This window comes from Myotis yumanensis, unplaced genomic scaffold (genome assembly GCF_028538775.1).
Source record: "Myotis yumanensis isolate MYYU_CA2020_CCGP unplaced genomic scaffold, mMyoYum1.0.hap1 SCAF_1, whole genome shotgun sequence".
Lineage (NCBI taxonomy): Eukaryota > Metazoa > Chordata > Mammalia > Chiroptera > Vespertilionidae > Myotis > Myotis yumanensis.
Genome location: NW_027223752.1, coordinates 126,989,848 through 126,998,118, shown reverse-complemented (window position 1 = coordinate 126,998,118; position 8,271 = coordinate 126,989,848). Strand labels below are relative to the sequence as shown.

Sequence of the window (8,271 nt, the reverse complement as noted above, 5' to 3'; positions counted from 1 at the left end):
TTATTTGAAAATAGTTTCATTTGACTTTTATCTTTTAAGTGTAGTATCTTTTAAATGCAGCCATTAGCCAGGATTTTCTTGTCACAGTTGCTGTGGATCCTTCTTCTGCCTCAGATTAGGGCCCCCAAATGCCTGTTCCCACTCCAATGCCAGAAGTCTTGTTTGATTCCAAAGGGACTGTTTCTCAGTTATACCCCTTGCATTTTTTGAAGTCTTGTTTCGTGTGTATTTAATGCCTTCTAAAAATAAGCAAAATAGTTTTAAGAATTATAACAATGGCTTCTCACTGTGAGGGCCAAAAAGATGACAGGCTACAGTCAGAAGGGCTCCAAGTCCTTGCACTGATCCATCAAGGTGAAATGGCATTTTTGGACTGGAACCCGGATTCTTTGTCTGCCGGAGTTGAAGAATGAATCCACGGAAAGAAGATGGTATAGCAAAGGTGGAAATTTATTAAAGAACAAGTACAGACTCCTGCATAGGGAGGAGAAAGGGTCCCACAGAACAGACTCCCATGTGGGGAGGGGGAAAGGGTCCCACAGAATGGACTCCCACATGGGGAGGGGGAAAGGGTCCCATAGAATGGACTCCCATGTGGGGAGGGGGAAAGGGTCCCACCCAGTCCCTTCATCCACAGTTTATAAAGGCTGCAAGTCCCCGTGTCCGATATCCCCTCTGATTGGCCACTATAGCAACTCCTGAACTCAAAGGTCAAACACCACATGGGACATGTGATGCCCTCCTCCCTCATTGTTCTTTTCTTTCTGGCTTTCTTCCTTCTTTATTTTGTAAATATAGACCTTTTTGGCTACTTCCAGCTCCCTTATCTTATGTAAATACAACTTTTGCTGCTCCCTTGTCTTATGTAACTGCACCTGGCTTCCTTGTGTTATGGAAATGTACCTTCACCCAGTCTGTAGCCCTATGATTTTTTCCATGGACCCCAATTCTGAAAATTCCCTAAGCCTGACTATATCCCCCTAAAATTCCTGTTTTAAAGGTGATAGTCACTCAAGCTCTCTCAGGGCCTCAGTTTCACCATCTAAACATGTCTGAAAAGACTATACTTTCAGGGATTATTTCTGTGGTTTGAATATGTCTGGAACTCAGGAGACAAGTGTGGGCTAGCTAAATTTATTGAGCACTTTAATAATGTGGCAGACCGCATGCTAAGGACTTTACATATGTTCATTTAACTCTCACTTCTTGAGAAATCCATAATGTTGTCCCCATTTTGTTGATGAGGAAACTGAAGTGGAGAGGGATTACTTAACTGACCAGGGTCTCTATGATATCTTGACTACACCAAGTTTGTAAAGATAATTTACTGTGTGTTCTTGTAGAAGATGTGCAGTTTTAGCTTTGAGATTAATGTCAAAGATTAGTCTTAAACTGTGTGTGTGTGTGTGAGATAGTAGTTTATTTTTTAAAAAAGAATATGAATAGCTCATTGTACCAAAACAAATTGTTGAAAAGACTTTCCGCACTGGGATATATTCCTAGAAGTGAGATCACTAAGTCAAATGGGAGTTTCATTTTTAGTTTTTTGAGGAAACTCCATATTGTTCTCCACAGTGGCTGTACCAGTCTGCATTTCCACCAGCAGTGCAGAAGGGTTCCTTTTTCTCCACATCCTGGCCAGCATTTGTTGTTTGTTGATTTGTTGATGATAGCCATTCTGACAGGTGTGAGATGGTACCTCATTGTCATTTTGATTTGCATCTCTCAGATGATTAGTGACTTTGAGCATATTTTCATATATCTCTTGGCCTTCTGTATGTCCTCTTTCAAAAAGTGTCTAAGTCCTTTGCTCATTTTTTGATTGGATTGTTTATCTTCCTTTTGTTAAGTTATATGAGTTCCCTGTAAATTTTGGAGATTAAACCCTTCTGGAGATAACATTGGTAAATATGTTCTCCCATGCAGTGGGCTTTCTTGTTGTTTTGTTGATGGTTTCTTTTGCTGTGCAGATGCTTTTTATTTTGATGTAGTCCCATTTGTTTATTTTTTTTCTTACTTTCTATTGTCCTAGGAGTTGTATGGTAAAGATACTGCTATGACAAATGTCTGCTATTTTGCTGCCTATGGATTCTTCTAAGATTTTTATGGTTTCCTATCTTATGTTTAAATCCTTTATCCATTTTGAGTTTATTTTTTGTTTATGATGTATGTTGTTGGTTGAGACATAGTTTCATTTTTTGCATGGATCTGTCCAATTTATGCTCATAGCAGCACAATTTACAATAGCTAAGATTTGCAAACAGCCTAAGTGCCCATCAGCAGATGAGTGGGTTAAAAAAAACTATGGTACATCTACACAATGGAATACTATGCCACTGTAAAAAAGAAGGAACTCTTACCATTTGCAACAGAATGGATGGAACTGGAGAGCATTATGCTAAGCAAAATAATCCAGTTGGAGAAAGATAAATATCACATAATCTCACTCATTTGTGGAATATAATGAACAAGGTAAATTGATGAGCAAAAATAGATTCAGAGAAATAGACACATCTAACAGACCGTCCAACCTCAGAGATAAGGCAGAGGAAAGGAGGAGTAAGAGATCAATCAAAGGACTTGTATGCATGCATATGAGCATAACCAATGGACACAGACAGTAGGGGTGTGAGGGCATGTGCTGGGGGGGGCGGAGGGGCTGGGGAGAGGTAAATGGGGGAAAAATAAGACTTATAACACTTTAAACAATAAATAATTTAAATAAAAGAAGACTTTCCCCATTAAGTGAATTTGATGAATTTTTAAAAAATCTATTGGCTATGTAAAAGTATGTCTATTTCTGGATAGTTTATTTGATTCAATGGATCTCAAACATAATGTTGAGTAAGAAAGGGGAAAATAAAAGTTCTTACCTTATTCTAGAATGCATGAGAAAACATTCACGTTTTACCAACAAAAACATAAACTATGTTATTAACTGCGAATCTATATGAGTGACTTTATGGAATGAGAATCTTGCTTCAAATTCATAACTATTTAATTTTGAGGACTATCTTTCTAAAGCAAAACAAATATTCATATATTTTGGCTGAACAAGAGCACATAGGATAAAGTAGAAATGTGAGGGTGAGTAGGTGAAAATAATATAGATCATAAAATAAGGACTAGCTACCATAGAACATTGTCTTAAGAGAATGTCTGTACATCCAATTTGGAAAACAGATGCACTGCCAAAAAACTGGCTCTGGCATCTCCCCAACCAGGTTCTGCATTCTTGATATATGTTTTAGAATCAGATTCCTACTTAAGTTCTTTGCATAACTGCTCAATCACATTTTCCTAACAAGCAAGAAATAGTACATAGAGTTGTTTTTACAAATAAATGCAAAAATAATATATGTAAATCCTTAATTCAGAAACTGGCACATTGCAACATTTAATTTTTTAATTGCTGTAGTAGTAATGTTTCAGATGAAGATCATAATCAAAATCATCATGAAGATGATGATGAAGGCAAATACTGATTATTAAAACACAGAATACACAGTTTTGTTTAATGCTCTTGGTAGACTAATAAAAGGCGAACTACTGAACATAATGGAAAGATAGGTAAATACTTAAAAATAAAATATATATTACTCTATTGGGAAAGTCAGTGTTCAGGTCCAAGCTACCTTTTGTACAAGATGTATCAAGGTAACAGTAACTAACATTTTAAAACATCAACATAAAAGTTGAGTCAACAAAGAAAACTAATTAAGAAGTTCCTGCAATTTTTCTCTATAGTTATGTAAACTGCCAGCCCTACCAAAACAGTCTTTTTTGCTCTATTTTTCATTTATTCCCTGATCCATTCCAAAAATGTGATTTATCACATACCATATTTCAAGTTGAAATGATTTAAATTGGGAGAACAAGGAAGTAAAAGTAAAATAAGTCAACTAAGCTTTGTTCACATTGTGTGTGCTCTGAGGTTATGCACTTTTGCAGGAAGAGGTCCATGTTTAGTCAGAGGTATTGATCAGTGAAGAGTCACACAATTATTTAGTTCAGTGAATACACAAGATGAAAAACAAACAAGGATGTTTTTTGAAAGTCTTAAAAAAGCATTGTGAAACCTAGCAATGTCTAACAGAAAATGGCAATGTAAGGTAAACTTATAAATGTTCTTACATTACAATAATCATAGAAATATGTTATGGGGTGTCTATGTAAGGTGCTCACACAACACTAAAGTAGAGCTGAGATGAAAAATTCTATGGTGGCACATTGTGATGAGATTCAACTGCATGATTTGTGTGATTTTATCAAAGTTAAGCATACTTGAATGTCTCTTTATTCCTTTGAAATTTTCCTTATGCATTTTCTTTTAGAGATTTGATCAAATTTGAAAACAGTATCTGCATTTTGTACTCAATAGCTTTTACAGTGGGGCCTTGACTTACGAGTTTAATTCGTTCCGTGACGGAGCTCGTAACTCAAATTACTCGTATGTCAAATCAACAGTGAACAAGTGAGACACGTGATGCTGGGCTGATGTTGTGACGTTCGCTGCACCAACTAGAGGTGGGGTATCTGAAGCTGGCTTGTAACCCGAATTTTAGCTCGAAACTCAAAGCCAAAAATCTGCCAAGAGACTGCTCATATCTCTAAAAACTTGTTAGTCGGGACACTCATAAGTCAAGGCCCCACTGTGTTTATTAAGAATGATTATCTCTTTACAGAATACCAACTGATTTATGATTTTTAACAAATCCAAATCATTGTTTACTTAACTGTAAGTTATTATTTCTCCCTGAGAAATTAAATGTAAGGAAGTAGTTGTTCATCCTATATGTGATAACTTTAATCAATGCTTATGATTTGAAAAATATGACATTAAAATTTTTAGCTAATTTGAGTATATGAAAATTAATGAGAAAATTTGCTCAGAAAGGATATTTAACTAAAAGAAAATACTCTATGAAACTATGTTAGATGTATAGGTAAGAACTGACAAATAATGGAGTTATTAAGTTATTTTTCAATAAACAACTATTTCATTGATATGTGGTATGTGAATTAATAATTAGCATGATTGCTAAGAGAACCAGTAAAAATGCTGCCTAAAAATATTTTCCAGAATGCCTCTTTTTTTCATATGAATTAATAATTTATTATTTTTTAATTCAGACTGTCAATTTAACTGTCCATTTCTCATTCCTGAAGGGTTCTGAGTGAGAAATTACCATCCAATAACCTGATTACTTAGCAATGCTAAACTTTCCAAATATTAAAAAAAACTTTAAATCTTTTTCCAAATGTGCATTCATATCATTATCTTCTATAGAAATTCAGTTTGTCTAAAGCAAGAGACAAGTCATTTTCAGATTCACATTTAGTAATAACTATGGTAAACTTAAATTTATTTTTCAGAAATGGCAATTAAGTAAGTCCATAATTATTTCTTACAAAAAAAAAATACATCCTAAAAAAATTTCTCCTACTAATATTTAAATTGCATGATTAGTAAATGTTTACATTCAAATTATAAAATTTAAAATAAAGTGATATCATATGCATTCCATGTTTTACACTTCCATATTACCTGACCATGCTCTACAAAATGCATACCACTGATAAGATGATTTAGTTAAATTCAACTTGGAGATCTTTACAGGGAGCATTTTGAAGTAATATGGCAGGAAGAAAATAAAAATAAAAATAGGGCTATGACACTAGAAGTGACAAATGACATGGCCACTGGCCAGCCTGGGTAACCTTGGCTGCGGCTGCTGTCCTGCCCTGTCGGTCTGATCCCCTTGGGTCAGGCTGCCACTCCTGCAGTGAACAAGTTCAACTGCACGAAGCAGCTGGCCAACCAAATGGTGGGAAGAGCTGAGAAAACAGAAGTCCTCTCTGAAGGTCTGTTACAGCTCAAGCTTTGCATCAATATGGTGCAAAGTGCCACCATTCTCATAAGAGCCTGGTGGTGTGCTTCCAGGGCCAGCATGGCGCCGATGCCAGAGGAAGCACAGAGAAAGATCATCTCACTCAGAATATGCAAGAAGCATCAGCTCAGCTAGAAGACTTCCTCTTGGGAAGATGTTGGACACATGTGGAGAAGCAGAAAATCAACTGACTGTAGAACTCTCTCAGTACGAAATCTTTGTTGAAAGAAAAATTGTGAATCTTCTGTATGGCATAGCAAAGGCAGAGATCCCTAAACATCTAAAACCAGAAGAAACAGTTCACTAAATTGGTTTTAGACTGGAACTCGGTTAGAATCAGGTGGAACTAAGCTCACAAATCTTCAGGGCTTTCCATCAAAAAACAGATACCTTAAAGAAAGAAATGGATGAAGTTGGAAATAAAGTAGAACAGTACAGGATCAATTTCCAGCAGACATGGGCAATTGAACGGACAAAGGTGGGCAGTATAGCAATTTCTTCCATTCATTATTGGAAGCCAGAGCAGGTTACCATAGAAACGCATTAGTAGTCTTGGAAAAAGCCCTGGTATAAGTGTGAGCTGATCAAAATAAGTGGCTGGGGAAAAACAGCTTTGGGACTCCTTTGAAAGAATATTTGAGGGGGGTTCCATTTGAAGCCCACATAGTGCTGCTCCTGGAGACCAACATGAGGAGAAGGGTGGTTTTTAATTGGGGGGTGTGGCCTCCAAGTTAAAGAAACTGAGAGCCGCTTTAGACTGCCATACTTCTCACTTGGAGAAGTTGTATTCAGACTCCCATGCGGTAGCAGTTGCTTTAAAGTCCCAATGACAGGAATTGCTTGAAGTTTGATGACTTTTTATCTGGATGAATAATGGACACAAGTTGCAAGTGTAAAGGATTAAGACAAAAAAAACTTCAAGATTTATAAAAAACATGTCAGAAGTTACCACCACAAAAGTTTTTTGACTTTATATATTTAATCAAACTACGTGTGGAGCTTGCTCAAACCAGAAGCACTAATAAAATGCTCTAAGAAACACTGCAATACTTTGAGTGCCTAACTTATTATGGGTCAAAAGTGAAGGAATACTTGCTGAAATGGCTGTAGCCACATCCATTCAGGTGGTTGCAGTCACTGAAGGGATCATCCAAAATACTGAGTAGTTTTTCCCTAAAAAGGTGAAGTTTAATATGCAAAGGCATTTGTACTTCTCTCCCTCTCCCAAATTCTAATCAGTCATCCCACACTGGAAATGAATCTAACTTGGGGACACTGGAGAAGTGGCCTGCCAGGATTGCAGTGATGGAAAGGGTTTGGTACAAAAGGAGAACTGTAGATGTGACGCTTATGGACTTTTAGGGTCGCACGCTAAGGAAAACACATATCCCCTCCTTCCTAGCTGCCACTCCCTCCGCTGATCACATCACCTTGGTTTCAGTGGGCCCAGAGTGCCATTCCCGAGCTCTACAGCTGAAAGCAGTTCAAGGGATTGGACCATCCCAAACTTTGCGGACACTCCGGAGCAGGGGCTAGGGCTGGGCTACAACAATCCTTCAAAACTAAAGGACTTGTTTCTGTAGCTATACCCACATCAGGAGGCAACTTAAGTCAGATAACTATTGGCCAAAACCAGGCTCTGGCAGCTGCTGGCTCTTATCAGCTTTCTGTTTGCCCAGCTCACAAGGCCTCTGGTCTTAGCACTCATACTTTGCTCTGAGCCAGTGATGGCGAACCTATGACACGTGTGTCAGAGGTGACACGCGAACTCATTTTTTTGGTTGATTTTTCTTTGTTAAATGGCATTTAAATATATAAGGTAAATATCAAAAATATAAGTCTTTGTTTTACTATGGTTGCAAATATCAAAAAATTTCTATATGTGACAAGGCACCAGAGTTAAGTTAGGGTTTTTCAAAATGCTGACACGCCGAGCTCAAAGGTTCGCCATCACTGCCTGAGCTGTTCCTGTCCCCCTGTAACCAGGAAAACCACCTTCTGGGCATTCTGGGGGCCAGAGTTATCCAAGAATATCTTGTCATTCACATTGTCTCTCACTAAGGGCATCCACTCAGCACACAGACAGGTTCTAGGGAGCCCTGCACTCCCTCCTAACACTGTTCGCCATGGAGATCCTTCAGCAGTCTGTTTTCTATATGAGTTCACAATCTGCTATTGACACAGCCCCAAACTAATCCAGCCACTAAAACATAACAAACTAGGTAACCCAATCCCATGGCATGGCCCAGTGAGCAGGGACTTCTTCTCCCGAGCCCATCTCCACCCAAAAAGGGTAACCCCGGAATGCAAGCTTTACAGACCCAAGCTGTGAGTTACCGGGAGTCTGTGCAGCTACATAGTGGAACTTTCCGAATGCCCA

General features: G+C 37.9%; 1 pseudogene; it reads left to right on the top strand.

Moving 5' to 3' along the window:
* The first annotated feature begins 275 nt into the window (after positions 1 to 275).
* On the top strand, positions 276 to 7,611 carry LOC139013789 (rho GTPase-activating protein 17 pseudogene; annotated as a pseudogene).
* Positions 7,612 to 8,271: the final 660 nt, after the last annotated feature.